This window comes from Corapipo altera, unplaced genomic scaffold, assembly GCF_003945725.1.
Source record: "Corapipo altera isolate COAL_440 unplaced genomic scaffold, ASM394572v1 50, whole genome shotgun sequence".
NCBI lineage: Eukaryota > Metazoa > Chordata > Aves > Passeriformes > Pipridae > Corapipo > Corapipo altera.
This window is the reverse complement of record NW_020884889.1, coordinates 7319909-7335869: the sequence shown is the minus strand read 5'-3', so window position 1 is coordinate 7335869 and position 15961 is coordinate 7319909. Positions and strand designations below refer to the sequence as shown.

At 39.8% G+C, this 15961-nt stretch overlaps 1 protein-coding gene across 2 annotated transcripts in view; it reads left to right on the top strand.

The window, feature by feature from the left end:
• Nucleotides 1-4568: 4568 nt before the first annotated feature.
• The window catches only part of CTXND1 (cortexin domain containing 1), a 34954-nt gene continuing 23561 nt past the window's right edge, over nucleotides 4569-15961 (top strand). For both annotated transcript variants that reach the window (XM_027644670.1, XM_027644669.1), the window contains exon 1: nucleotides 4569-5053. The gene's annotated coding sequence lies outside the window, so the exon portion shown is untranslated. The remainder of the gene's footprint in view (nucleotides 5054-15961) is intronic.

Here is a 15961-nt window from a genome sequence, read left to right as displayed (position 1 = left end):
CTCTCTCCTGGTACAGTCTGGGATAGCTGGAACTGGGGTTTGTTCGTAGTCTCCAGGTCTCACTTTCCTTTTTCTTCAGTACGTCCAAGAGGCAGCTAAACCACTGTCTTCCCACATCCCTCTCCTCAGCTGCTGTTCAGGGCTCTCAGTAGTTCCAGTCTCTTGCCACAACCACCTCAAGTTCTCACCCCTATGTTGTCAAAGTCAAAACTGCACCACATAAACTACCCTCCAACCTATGATTATCTCTTTTCAAGTCAAAACCACCTCCAAAATGAACACAAAAGCCAGAATTTAATATCAGTCGGTTGTCCAAAAATTTCATTGGCAAGATCCAAATGCAAAATGTGTTTGGAGAAAAGACATTCTCTGATCTCATGGACAGTCGGGGCTGTCTGCATGCCTTTCCATTCACATCAGCTGCTTTCCTCAGGAACACTTTGCTCTTTTTCCCCTCATCCTGAAATACAAAACTGTAGCTTCCCATATCCCCTCAGAGCAAATGCCTTTGCCAAACTCAAGGGGTTTTTTTAGGGCTGAGCTTGCCTTCTCATCAACTCTGAAGGGTCTAATGCATTTTTGGGCACAGGGACTACAATTTTTGTAAATTGATCTTAAATATTCTGTTAGACCAAGTTCAGATTCCATGATCCCACTTTCAAACTGGGGACATACCTGGATTTTCCCCTGTGAGAGGGGGACTTTCTCTCATTCTTGATCTGAGACATAACAACCATTTGGAAAGGGTAAGGAAAGTAAAGTTGGACTCATGAACTGGAAAACATTATGGATGAAAAGTTGTGAATTAAATAACACATTTTATTTGTAGCATGTCAATAAGAGTAAGAGCACCAAGAGAAACTCAAGAAGAAAAGCTGAAACAGGTTATAGAAGACTATGCAATCTGCTAATTTAAGAGAAAAATATTAGCTAATTAAGATATTGATTCCCACAGTTAAGTGTCCCATTAAATTAGAAAGCACATCTCTAATTCAAGTGAGATGCTTTGCTGACTAAATACTCAGTTCCATTTTCTCCTCATCTTCACAAACTGTAATATCTCAAATGGAACAGAATGAAATCAGTTTAAGAAAGATTTGAGAATGTCCTCCTAGAGGAGACAAACATTACTCCCATACATCCACTTTTGTCTGACTACATAGGCATATTCAGGAAAATTCATCTGAAATAAGTAAAGATATGTGTTTAAAGCAGAGTCCTAAATGATTCGTTTGTAGTTATATGCTTATGTTGAAAATTAAGACATTTGTCATTCAACTTAGGTCAAATTATTCTGGAATAACAGCATGCAGATCATTAGTGGTATCACTGTGAATTGGTGTCCATCTCACATATTAAACACAGTTCAACCATGACAAGTTTAATTCAGTGTGTATGCAAATCTGATCTTACACATCAAAAAAACGATTATTGTCCTAACTCAATGTGCAAATGTCTATTTTTTATAGTTATTTTCCTCTAATTGCCACCACGAGATGATGTGCAGCAAGGAAATCCTTCTTCTAGTCCTTGATTTCTATAAGTCACAGTGAGCAGCTGACCACAGAGTCAGCTGAAAGATGACGAAGCAAGAGAATAATTCAAATTTGAATTACATAATTTATTTAAATAAGTAAGGAAAAAGAATGATCTTTTGCCTAACTTTGGAAGGAGGCACAAAGCACCCTTGGCTTGTAACCTGAAGTTGTACTCTCTGAGTCCTCTGATGACTAAAGTGACGTGATAAGTGTTTGCTCAGTGTCTTTCTCCCCATTTTTCTCTTCCCCACCTGAAAGAGAAGTGACAACGTGATCTTCCTGCAGACATTGGCCTCCAGCTCAGCTTCCCACTGTGCAGGCCATGCTCTTCATCTTGCTGCACACAAGTTATCCCAGGCTATTTCTAGGAATATTAAACACAACCAGAATTAACCTGTAATGCTAGCTCAGTAAAGGCATACCCAGGGTGCTCCCAAATTCTTTTAAGTGTTACTATGTAAATCTTTATGTATTCATGACGAAAAAAAAAATAAATTTACAATAAACATAAATTCATACATGGACTAGTTTACTTTTCTCACAGGCAAGGACTCTGCACTCTATGGCTCTCCTCAATATTACACCTCCAGCATCAATTATAAATCCTTTATATTTCTCTAACAGGAAGGCTAAAATTCAATTCTCCTTTATTGTAGTTTGTGAATACAATATACTCTGTGGCTGGCTTGGAAAATCTCCTCAGTTAAATCATCTTGTGCAATACTATTTCTTAGTCACTGTTACCTCCCCACACAACAACAAACTGACAGCCCCACACTCCCAGGCTATTTATTGATCTGTTCCTTAAATGTGACAGTTATTTCACAATATATTTATTTTTTATTGAAATGACCACATAGACAGTTTGGGGTTTCTTTTGGTCTTGTGGGGGTTTTGGGTGGGGGCACAACTGTGCTTTTAAATTTTAAATGTCTCCTAGAGGCTTTGAGTCAATGCTGTTGTCCTTTGTGCCTCGTCCCCAGTAAATCAGTTGCTTGGTTCTTTGTTTTCAGGGTTTAAAATACTGTTAACCAGCAGAAAGTAAAGTGATGTGTTAGCATAGCAGAGTTTCTGTGTTATTGAACTGAGGCAGGGAGCCCAGAAAACCAGAGGAAAATGATCCATTGCAACCTATAATCCTTCCCTCACCACAGCTCCAGAACATGAGATTATTATGCTTGTTAGAATGACTACTTATCTGCCCATGGCCAGGGCTGGTGTCTCCTGGAATGTTAAAAAGGTCCACACCTAATTATGCTGCTGACTTGATTATTTTTGTCCAACTCATACTTCAAAGAAATCCATTATAGCTTATCCCCCAACCAAGGAAAGTAAATGGACTTACTAGAAGGATCAATATACTCCAAAAAGGTGAGGGAGGAATAAAGAGAAGAATTGGAGCTCCTTTCTACAGGGTCCTATAAAAGCTGAGATCCTTCAGTGTGAGTTAATTGTTTCTGCTACCAGTGCTGTGGCTCCCAAATCCATCCATGTTTTCCTGCTTTGCTTGCAGCAAGGCTGTCCCCTGGCAATCCTGGTTGTTACATGTCTGCATCATTTTGCCTGACTTCATTGGATACTCTTTGGGACAGGGACTGTGCCTTGTCTGCATTTTAAAAGTTAAGATGTGCACATAATACATAATTACTGTATAAAACAAACTTAAAATTCGAGGCAGCATTGTTGGTTCTTACTTTCTATGACTCAACAAATTTGTTACCTTGAGGTGCTAAACACTGTTGTGAGCACAAGGGTGAGAAAAAAAGGTCAGTTTTTCTACTATGGGAATGTCTTCACAAATCATAGGAACCCATGGGCACTGACACCAATATGTGCTGGTTTCCCCTCTCTTCTGAGTTGTTATTTTTGGGAAAGTGCAAAGCAGCACCTTTCCAGTAACATCTGTCAGGCAGGAAGACTGAGTATCTTTGGCATTTACACAGGGAGAAGTTACAGCACAGTAAACAATAGGTACAGGACCAACGATGCTGAAGGGTATTGTAGAAAGCTGCATTTGTACAGAAATTCCAGGTAATAAAATACTTTCCAAAGGAAAAAAGACATGATGGCCTCTTTCTAGATGTCTGTCCTTGACTGCCCTTTTTCTAAAGGATCCAATTAATAGTCCTGCAAAATTTATTATCCACACTGGTTTGGTGGCTGGGATTTCCCCGTGCTATCTGAAAGGATAATCAGCCCCCGGGGATGCTCAAAGCCATTGCTAAAGGGGTCAAAACCTTCTCTCACCAACTCGAAGCTGCTGCTGTTCTCATGATGTCTTAATGTTCCCTCCAGTGGCAGAGAAAATTTCCCCTGCCCAAGAGCCCTGGGGGCCCTAATCGACACCTTACACAGCACCTAATTCTTTGGAAATGTTTAGTAATGACTGTGCTGTGTTACCTCTTGGGGGTGCCTAAGTGGAGAAAGTATCTCACTTTTGCCCGCAGGACTGCAATGAATTTGTTTTCACAGGTTTGCCATGCATGGTTAGGCACAATTAGCATTAGCAGGCCTGGGTAACAGGTAAGCAGAGCCCCAGAATGGGGCTTTTCTCCTGTGAGTCCCTTGAAGGTCAGGGTGGTAGAGGGCGGCAGTTCGGCTTCACAAATCTGCCCGTCCTACACCTCACTCCAGCCGGTTACAGGGAAAGCAAGTGCAATTCCCCCACTGCTTCCCAAAGGCACAGAGTCAAACACCTCCGTGCAGTGAAAGATTAGGATCCCTAATGAGAAATTATTCACTGTGACTCTTGCTCATTCTGCCTCCTTATTATTGCTGCTCATTATTTCTACCTTGTCTGCATGCAGGACCCCCCATACAGTGTCAGACACTCTGCAGACAATGGACAAGGGTGACAGTCCCTCCTTCAAGACTGGAGCAATGCTTTGAGCCTGTTATATCTGGGATGTTAAAATCTGTGAAGTTTTAGGCTACTACTTTTTGACTGTATCCAGCAGGGCTGGTACAGTCCGTTTCAGAGCTAGGAAACCCCTCCCCTTCACTTGTACTTCTGAAAAACAGAAGATTTAGTTCATTTGAAAGTGTTCCTCAGCATTTAAAAAATGCATTGGCTTGAATTTGTAATGCTAACTTGAGCTCTTTCTGAAACAAAAAAATTAGGGTTCAGCTGCGAATTCGACTGTAAGTTACAGAATACGACAACTTGCTCGATAGAGAACTGTAAAGCAAGATGAAGCATCCCCAGCCCCTTTGCCTTTAAAATGCCATGGAAGCACAGAGGCTCTCGGCAGAACACCTTATCTGCTCTCGAAAGCTGTGACTCTTCATCCTTTCGTTATGAAGACCCAGGGGATTGCTTACTTAGCATACACCAGAGGCAATGGATAGGGTGAGCAGCCACTGCAGCCAGAAACCCCCAATACAGAGCAGAGACAATTCCCCTCCACATGCAGAGACTTTGGAGCTGAATTGTGCTGAATAGAGAACCCTCCGGCTGAGCGAGCCATGTGTGCCCGGGAAGAGCAGCCACTTTCGCTCCGCTGAAAAGCAATGCAGTAAGTGACTGGGATATTGCAGCAGGCACCGGTTCCCCGGGCTAATCAGGAGCTGAAACCTTGCAGCTTCTGCTGGGAGAGAGACAACCTCCAGTCTGGGAGCAGTGTCAGGGCTGCATGATTTTTTGTTGTTGTTGTTTTTAAATGAAGTGAAGGGATCGAGTCAATATGCAGTGACAGGGATCGTATGGTTTGCTTTGTGTGCATGTGTGGGTGTTGCAGGGGAGCACTTGCTTGTGTGTCCTGTGCTGAACTAATACTGCTCTCTTTGTAGGTTTTTTCTATGGTCATGTTTGACAGTGTTTTTTCAGAGATGGTGCTTAATAACTTAATGTCAGCAGACATTTGTGTTCTCCTTCTGAATCATGCAGCATGCTTCCTGTGCTTGGGTGCAAACTATTTTTTGTACTGGTACTCTAATACTGGATTTACAGGGGCTGTGCCTTTGGATAATGCTAAATTGTACATTGAAACTATGTGAACGAGTGCCTCAGTGATGGATAATACTTTTATTTCACTTCAGCACATATGGCTAATTTCTAGCTTGTGGTAAATTGTTCACTGTGGTCTGAAATTGCAGATGGTTTTTTAGTAGAGAAATGTTTGTAAGCAGTACTTTATCATAGCATAGCTGTGGCTTTCTTCAGATTCAGATGTTCTGTTTCTGTACTCTGCAGCAGCAGCTTTCTGTTTGTACTGAGTAGGAGAGGAAAAGCATGATTTAAAGTTTGGTTTTATATGAAGAGGGATTTTTACATAGTTTGAAAGTGTTTGCAAAATTAGCATTTGAGCAGTAATTTGGAAGAAACTGCAGCATTTAAAGCAAATTTAACCATGCAGTTTTTGTTCTATTATTTAGGAACTAAAACCAAGCTTCACTCCTCTGGTTTCCTGATACAGCTTCTTCAGTGACTTATGAGGCTCTGGCTTTAGGATAACTGCCTGGCTTGAGCCTCACTGCCATTTTGGGCTTCAGGCATATTTAACACTTTAAGGCATTGTATGCTAAATTTTTAAGAGAGCAGAGCACACAACTGCCAAAAGTTAGGGATCTTTTTCTTGCTGTTCAGTCAAATGTCAATATTAAATAGTCATCAGTCTCCTGTAAAGGAGCACTAACGAAAACAGTCTTTGATTTTCCAACTCAATTTTTGTTTTAAAGTTAGGGTTTATTGAGTTATTGTAAACTATTGTGAAACTTATAGGAAGTCTTAACATAATGAAAAAAATTTCTCTGATATATCTGTCATTTTAGCTTTGAGCAAAATTTGTAGTGGCACTATATTTGAAGGGGTAATTCTCAGCAGTTAGACAAGTGAAGTTCAGCTTCTGCTGGAAGAGTTTTTGCAGACATGCTGCTGAAGATGTGTGTAATGTTGAGTCCCAGGCACAGATAATGGCACCAAGAAACACCCTGGAAGTTCTGGCACCTTTTCACTCCTGTGGAACTTGCGTGTCTTGGAGTCTTTTCTCCTCAGGATTGATGCTCAGGTGCTGCTAAGAGCTATTTCCTCTGATGCTGCAGTCAAGAGAATTTTCTTATTTTTGCCTAAGAGAAGTCTTGTGACATATGGTGCTATTGAATTGCAATTGTTAAGCTAATGAGCAATTAATAAGCGATAATTATTCTTCATTAGCTGTACAACTTTGAAGATGGACAAATCTACAAGGAGGGAGAATCACATCTCAATCTGATCTGCTCCCCTCTTCCTTTTTTCTCTAATCCCAGCTTCTCCCTGACTGTTTATGGGCATTTAGTAGGTGTTATAGTTGCTCTCCTTCAAGGACCTGAACCTAGAATTAGTGCAGTTTTTCCAGTCACAGGTTCACAATCTGTGTGTGTCTCATCTGTTCCTGTTTTCTCCATCTAGATATCCAGTAAAACCAGTAAAGAATTTGGAACATAGGAGGATTTATTATAAGATATCTCTGACTGACCATTATTAACCTAGTGTTGGTTTATCTGTCATGAGGAAACAGCAGGGATTTTACCTAGAATATGCTCAGAACACACAGCTTTGATGACATTATCATCAGATATTTTCAGGTAAACTAATTCCAGTAATTTGACAAGCTACTGTTTTCAAATTATTTTCTCTGAGGAAAAAAAGTGGGAGAGGAAAAGAAATGCAAATAAGAGTTGGATGTTGGAAAAACATTGGATTTATAATGAAAATCACCAGACAAAAAGAAAGATTATGCCTTCATGCAATTCTGAGTCTCTAATCAAAATGTGTTTCCTGAACTGGAACCTCAGAATTATTTGCTAAATATTATTGTTCATGTCAAATGTAAAATGGAGTACATTAGGAATAAAATCTAATTTCCCAGTCTAGAGTAAGTATGTTGGCAAACAAACGTTTTCACTTCTTCATCTTGTCTGTAAGTAACACTGGCAGGAGCTTTTCCTTGGAAGTCAAGTTCCTTTTATTGCATTGCAGCCTCGGAGAGATACACACAAAGGGAAGTTTACTAATTTAATCCTATACTGCCAGTAATGAGTAGCAAGTGAATTTAATTAATGAAGAGTAGTTGCTTAACATCTGTAGTCACCTCAACTACTTTAATTTGCATCACTGTATTTCTACCAGGTTTTACTGTGTAGAAGCACTGACAACATTCCCTGACAGTATGAAATACGACTGCACCATCGTGTCATTCAAGTACAAGAGACACAACTTCCCGTACAAAACTGCATAAAGGAATATACAGTGGGTTGATAAACATGCTGCATAATTTCAAAGCACAGTGAAAACGTGTGTCACAGTTGCACCAGGAACCAACGGCGCAGACGATGTTACATTAAAAGATACGACACTCGGCACATTCTCAAAGAGATGAGTTTAGCTGTGTTTGTACAAGAGCGGGGAATATTTGTACCATCCTTAGTAGAGCTGTCATGTTTATAAAGAAATATATCTTACAGCTAGTGACGTCCAAAATGTGCCACATACATAGTCAAGACTTTCTTTCTGACTACAAAAGAAAGGACATTTTCTTCCTTTCTTGCTGTTCAAGGGTAGACTTTCTGATGGCGTCAACTACTTAGATATGCTGCATAGTAATTATTTTATTCATATGTATGAAAGCAGATCTCTTAGAATCTTCATTATACTTATCTACTGTGAGCATCAAGATTGACTTTAATTGAGATTTTCAGATATATGGTTAGACAGTCCATTTTTAACAACAAAATGAATATGCTATTATTTTCTACTATCACTTCTTACCAAGGGCAATTGCTTAATACTCTGTAATAGCTACAATTCAGGATATTTCTTTTGCCACAATGACTCACTTCACTTTCCACACCCACACAAACCCCAGAACCCACTGTGAGTAAAGCAGCAGTGCAATAGTATTCAAAGAGGATTAAAGGACTAAGATTGAGAACTTCCTAAAGCCTGCTACCTGAGCTGTTGTTTTAAACAGGAGCAAAAAACAACGTACCTGCCTTTTTCAAGTGTTGTTCAAAAGGTATAGATATGCACCCAAAAACCATGCAGAATTAGAAAGATCACACTCTATAATTTGCAAGGTACCTTCAAAGTGCACCTGGTAAGGCAGCTGACCTCCAGAAGACACAGAAGAACCGGTCTATGATTCCACCACCTCCTATATCTGTTTCTTAAAGCTTTAGGCAAGAATTCTGGCATCTGGCTTTTTGGAGGATAATTCAGAATGTTGAACTTTAAAATAAGGCTATGAAAATATGTATTCTGACAAACTTGATCATCAGTAACAAACTACAAATCAGATATCTGATTTTCACTGAAACATCCAGAAGAAACTCCAAATGCCATTTGCTCAGCTCTGAATCTTCAGGAGTTATTTCATGGAACATTTATTAATGTTTTCATTCATTTTGAATGCAAATACAAAGGGAACAGCATGTGAACTAAACAAGAGTGTACTTAAACAATGGCTGCAGAGACACACACCTTTTCTCAGCATTATTTTGGCATTTGAGTTTCAAATCTATTTTGTCCAGTTCTGGGAGACAAAACCTCTAGGGGTCCTATCCATGTATACTCTGAATTCATGGTAGTCAGCCAGAGAGATTCCTAGACAGGAAGAACATCATATCCCCTTTGTCAGTTGGTATTCTCTTCAGAGGGAAAGATGAAGAAATGAGACAGAAAGTTGTTGAAAACACAGATGCTCACATTTCTTCTGCTAGAAACACAGAATTACATATTTCTTTTTATCATAAATCACAGGTTTTCCTTCAAAGCTTTACTTTAGACTTTCAATCAGCGCTGATGGCTGTAAGGAACCCCACGCTCAAGCAAATTTAAATTATCTGGTGGGAAAGCCTCCCATTTCTCTCCCTGCCCTGTCTGATTGATTTCATGATTGCTGGAGAATGTGCTGCATCACATTCAGTTTGTATTATAAACCAGTCTAAAGTAGCTGGTGTCACCAGCCAATTTTGTTTCCATATTCAAACTCAAGCTCCCACTCCCTTTGTCGGCATCACCAATATATCTATGACTTCTTACCAAATAACCATAACACACCATATGTTGCAGAATTTTTCTGGATTTTCACCAGCTTAGTTTAGAATTCACCCTCAGTCTGAACATTGCTCAGCTAGGAGGAGATCCATCCTAGAATCACAGAATGGTTTGGGATCAAAGGGGCCTTAATCCCCCTTCCTGCCACATGCAGGGTCACCTTCCACTAGATCAGGTTACTCAAGGCTCCATCCAACCTGGCTTTGAACACTTCCAGGGAAGTGATTTTTGAAAATCCTGTGAGAACCAGAAGCCACATCAGAGACTTCAAAAAACAGCAGCACTGAAAAGAAGAGGAAATCTTAGCTCTCAACACAGAAGGAGCCAATTTTTGTCAGCAAGATTTGTCAGGAAAGCATCTCCCACTATTAGAAGTCCAAATAATGACAAATCATAACTACTCAAAGTCATGAAACTCAAATAAACCAAATCAAAAAGCCTGAACTGTGAAAAAAATAAACCTTGCATTCATTTTGTCTTCTATTTTGGGGGATTCTTTAGGATTTATGCTTCAAAAATTTCATCTAGAAGCATATGAGAGCATTTTGGAAAAAGGAATTTTATATCCTTGCACAGTAACTTCAGCTGAGCTTCAAAAGCATCACTGCGTATGAAAATCACACATGGCTAAAAGTTAGATAACCCCTATATATAGAATCACAATTTTACAAAACGTTGCTTTCTTTTTTGCTGTTTGTTTACGATTTTACATGCCCATCTTTGTGTCTTACAGCCAGTGGAAATGTTTCCTAGGAAGACAAATTGAGAGATTTTCTACTGTCTGCATCAGCAAACCACCAGAAAATAGTGTTTTCTGGATTATATTCTGCCTCTGAGTTCACGATATCATCACTGCAGTTTTGCAAGTTGCAAGCAAAAGGCAGCCAGAAAGAAAATACACAAATAAAGCTGATCCAATCCTTGTTCAGCTGCAAAAGTATTCAGAAAGATCTCCCCTTGCTCTTTTCATGTGCTGTATTTGGTCAGCACACTGAAGTTGACCAGCATTTTATTCTCTCCCATTCAGACTCTGTCACACCGTTACAACATTTACAATTCTCATCTCCATGTTCACCATGGGTATTTTCTGGGAAGAAGCAGATTCTCCTGTTTGAAAACACCTGCTTTCACTTCCTGCCAGATCTTAGTAATGAACTCTTTTAAGAATTGCCTGGAGAATGGGGAACAGGTTGCTAATAGGAAGTTAAAAAAAAAAAAAAAAAAAAAGAACCCATAATTGCATCTGTAAAGGAGTTTTTCTCCAGCTGCCTTCTGCTTTGGGTGTTGATCCCAAATCCATGGAAGGCAATGAGGAGACTCCCACTGACTTTGTATCAGAACCTAAGAGACTTCTATGGAAGGTATGTTGACAGTATTTTTGGTAATCTACAGCCACTTGGCATTTGCAAAAGTTCTGCTGCTTGTGGTGCAGGAAAAAAGAAGTGCAGGAGATCGTGACCTTGCAAACCCTGGCCATGGTGAGCAGCCCCTGCTGTGCAAACACCCAGCTCTCCTCAGGGCCTTTATTTGCCCAAGTCCTTGCACATACATTAAAGATTCATAATGGGACTGTTGTAGACAATTAATTTATTTACCATCCTGTTGTTTCCTAATAGTGTTTTGATTTAAATTATGTGTAGAACAAAGGAAATAATATGTTAGAAGACAAATGGAAGCATAATACAGGCACAAATAAAATTTGGTTACAGATGGAATTTAAGTAGATGGAATAACTTTTCTCATGAAGAAATACTGTGCCTAGGGAGGGTGTTTTGTATAGTACTCTATAGCCTGGGATTTGATTTAAAAAGCCCTTTAGACATCCTTAGATCTCAAAATGTAGAGAAAAGCAGCAAGGGAATTTATCTTTTTTTTTTTTTAAGCATTTACTTTGTATAATCCCTGTAAACCTGAGATTTTGGTAAGAAATACTAAGTGCATACAAATGAAGCAGATTCTCTAAAAGAAGCAAAACCCCAAAAAACCCCCAGTAAGTCACAATTTGGAAGGAAAATGCAAGAAGCATATATCCACATGAAGTTTCCTTAAGCTGTATTTAGTGCTAAAGCATTTATTGTCTTTAATCTAAGAGAAAAAGCAGCGTGTCACCTGAATGGGTCCCAGCTGAATACACCTGTCTGTCTTGCCAAAGCAGCTGAGCATTTCAGCAGCAGCCACGGGAAGAGGAATGCTCATACACCGCTTCATTTCAAGCTTTCTGGACAGACTTGTACAGCAACGAGTCAGGGAATGGCTGATATCAGTATTTGTCTCCAAAACTACCCCATGACACCATGACTGATTCAAAAGGACACTGTCTGGCTGTTAAGAAGCACAATTCATACAGAAACCATCACCGGCTGTAAGAGTAAGGGGTTGAATAAAAGTAAAATATAGAGAGGGCATTTATTATATAGTTGTGTACATGTACACACATGCAGATGCAAACCTTTGGCTTCATCTTTGGGGTTTCCACAAGCTGCCCACTAAACAGGCAACTAGGAAGGACTTGAGAGCCACTGGAACTCACAAACAACACAAACTTTTTGTAGCATTTGTCCACATTATGAAAGGAATAGACTAAGTTTCTCCTGAAACAAAGAACACTCAGAGCTTTTCTATTCCTCTTCTGTTTTCAATACTCTGAACTTCCCTCCTGGAGCTTGTAGACCTGAAGCAATAGTACCTTACGAGCACTGCTCTCTGCCCCAGCTCGTGGGCAAGGGGAGTACAGATTAAATACAGCAGAGATTGCACCAAAACCTGCTGTCTGACTCAACAGAACAGCTTTCTTCTGCTTCCCCTGCAGCTGGGATCTAGCTTTAAAAGTGATGTTATGTTTTCAGGTGACATTTAATCAAGCAGACACTGTTCATAAGAAAATACCTCAACTGTCTGTTAGGTTTCTTTTTTTTTTCCTTGTGGTTAATGCTGAAGTATCCATGTACTGGGCACGGAATGAATTGTTCTGTGATACTTCCCTGGGTTTCAAACATCTGGACATGCTGTACGTGTGTAGGTGGAACTTATCAGCCTTCCCATCACTTGTAAACATGAAGGATCAGAATCACCATTTATCTACACCACAGGTACCATTGTTACCATAGCAACCTGGCCCCATAGATTCAAAATTAAAGTGAATATGTAAACATGCCACCCTCAAAATCATTTCTATGTGCTCCAGTGACTTCACTGGGCAGTTTGGCAACAGAGAACCACACTGAATTCTTTTTAAGCTAAAATCACAGGAATTAGGTTAAGACTGAATGTGACAGACTGGCTGTGCAAGGAAACCACAGGTGCAACCAACCCAGGCTGAGCTTTTTTTATGAACTCTGTGATTTAGTGATTTAAACTTATTTGGTTTTCCGAGATGGACTGAGAGCTCATAAGCAGTCTATTACTCTGTCTCAGACGACAAGAGGTAAATTTTAAAGATACATGACCTTGGTTGCTCGCTGTGTTGGCAACATAACCCTACTATATTGGAAGTAATAAGCTGATAAAAAGTTCCCTACCCCATCTGCAGTTACGGCCACGTTATGTGTTATGTGATAGCAATAACTGAAACACATCAACATGAACTTTGCTAGGAATAGCTCTGACACAGCTTTGAAAGCCACTTTTTCAGGTGAATGAAGTAAAGAGAAACTTTTTCATCTTCAGGAAACATGAGCCTTTCCAGTGCACTTCAAACTTGGCCAACTGGAAACAAGTGCTGTAGCAAACTGCTGTGGAGTCTGTTTGGAAGCCAACTCCAGAACAGGAGTTGAAATAAATGAACTTGGCATCTAAGAGGAGGTTTTGTGGAGTCAATGCTTTCTAAGCAGAGGACAGAGAGAGATTTGGCAAGGTTGGTGCATAAATTTTTGACATTTTAATGTCACAAAGGGGTAATCCCAGGTCTAACTGAGCCAGCTGAACTTGTAGTGGTCTTGAAGCCCACCCTTCTCAGGTGTAGGGATTAAGTGACCACCAGTGTGGGGAGGGGAACGTTAGAGGCTGTCCGAAAACACACACATGCTGAAAAATCCACTCCACCATTTTTGTACTAACCTGTGATTTTCTGTGTGCCCTACTACTCACCCCCCAAAGATAAAGCTTTTATGTGGGTACTTGTCAGAGAAGGAGCACATGGAAATGTTGAGAAAGGGAATAATTCATGCCTTCTTTTGGTTGTTCAAACGAAAATAGTTTTTTTAAGGAATCATTCTGAAATGAAAATCAATGCTGGTTGGCATCATTCTCAGAACATTGCCTTGGGACACTCAAGTACACAAATGCTTTGCTGATATTTTGGACACAGTGCAGAAGAATTTTCCAAGTGATTTTCCATCTCCCAGCAAGGAAAATATTGTATTTTCTTATTTACATGTGGACAACTATTTGTATCTTAAGCAAGTATCTGCAAAACATCCATGCCTGCAGCAGTTTTTTAAAATTAATATCAGAGAAGGAAATAACACTGGCACTTTAGCAGAATTTTATCTGTTGGATTTGGTAAGAATGGGATGCTCTGTGTAAAGAAAGTCTTGTTCATTATTTGCGTAAGGATCAGAACCGTTGTCTTTAGCTTTCTTTTCTCCTGACAATTTGTTCCTGTAATCTCCTTATGTTCCTACTTTAAAACCTCTGGCTATATTGAGAGGTAGCTTAACTGACAATTTAAGCTACCCATTAGTAAACATAATAGGAGGCAATGGAGCAAGTCACCCTGCAAAGAAAAAACAATAAACTACAGGAATTCGTGCTGCCTCACCTACTGTTTTTTATTCCTTTAAAAAAAACCTGTTACTTTCAACACTTTCTTTCTTCCTCCACTTGCAAGTCACATCTGCTCATACTAGTTTCATGATATGTAAAATAGTTCACACCGTGGTTAGGTCTGTTCTAAGGAGATCCTGGACATTAATCAATGGCAAGCACGGGAACGGCACGTCTGGAGGACACAGAGTCTGTGCATGTCCAGGGTAGTGAAGTGGCCAGATTTGAGATGGGCCAAGTGGCCTTGTTTGGAGGCACATAGAGCTCCTCAAATGGCTCAGCATCAGCTGAAAGCATCTTTTCAGCTGCAAGGTAGATGGTGTTACAGAACCTTAACTGAAAAATCACACGACAGGTAATAACTCCAGGTAACTCCTCAGAAATGGGGAGGAAGAGGCAGAGAAGCCCTGGGAACCTCTCAAAGGACTGCCATCTCTGTTTCTCTGGGCAAGGATCATAGGCAATAACCAAATACAGTTGATATGGCATTTCAAATCTGTTTTCTGCAAGAAAACCAGGATTGCCTTACCCTGGAGTTAGAGCAGCACCATCAAGGTGTCCTATTCCTCAGGGAGGAAAGGGCTGTATTGGAAGGAATAAAGCATCAAACTAGAGTCCCAGTTCCTTGGCCACAAAATTTTCCTTGTTCTTTCCCCTCTTCATCATATGATCCAACAAAGTGTCCTACCCATTGAATGTCTGGAAAATGTGATAAGATTGATCAGGAAAAGAAAAATTTCTTCCCCAGCTCTATTAAATTCACTGGGTGTCCTGAGAGAAGAGGATCTTTGGACAGCAGCAGGATATATGATTGCAAGCAGACGTTAATTTTATTACACAACTGCCCAATAGCACTTTTCTGAAATATTTGGAAGTTCTACGGCATAGAGAAAGTCAGCATTTTTTAGAGCAGTTTAAGCCATAAAACAGAGTAGTAACCAGCAGGGGAAAATAAGAGCGGCTGTTCCTTCAGCATTTTTGAGTGATTAGATTAATTTTGAACCTTTCCTGTGCATGATCTATTATTTAGTCTCCCACCTTACTTCATAGCAGCAAACAACAGCTTTCTATTCTAAACCTTTGTTTTTCCTCCATTATTAAAGCATTTCTGTCTAAAAGAATGGATTTTTGCTCAATGCTGCTGTAAGAGAGATGAGAAAACAGGAGCAGCTGCAAACAAGGCTTCAAATGCCTATGCCAGTCCTCCAGAGTACATGTCAGTGCCATGTCACTGCTGCTGTTGAGCATATTCTATACCTTGAAAGCCAAATCAAAGAGAATTTTAAAATAAGGAATAATATTAGAAGACCAAACATGAGGAAAGCAAGGTCTGATCCACTACTTAGTAACATAAACGAAATCAGAATTAAGCTTTCTTAACCAGGATCTCCCATATTTGTACTATCATGAAATAAAAAAAAATCAGTCAGTGTTCTAACCACAGCTCATATCAGAGGAAAAAGGAGGAGGACCATCAAGTTTCTACACTTTTTTTTTTACTTTTCTCATATAATATGGGCTATTGCTTTTTTTTTTTCATTTAATCTCCTTGTAAGATTATCTTAATGAGTTTGCCCCTGATTTCAAGAACTAAGTATGAAGGATGAATTCTAGTTCTAAACAGATT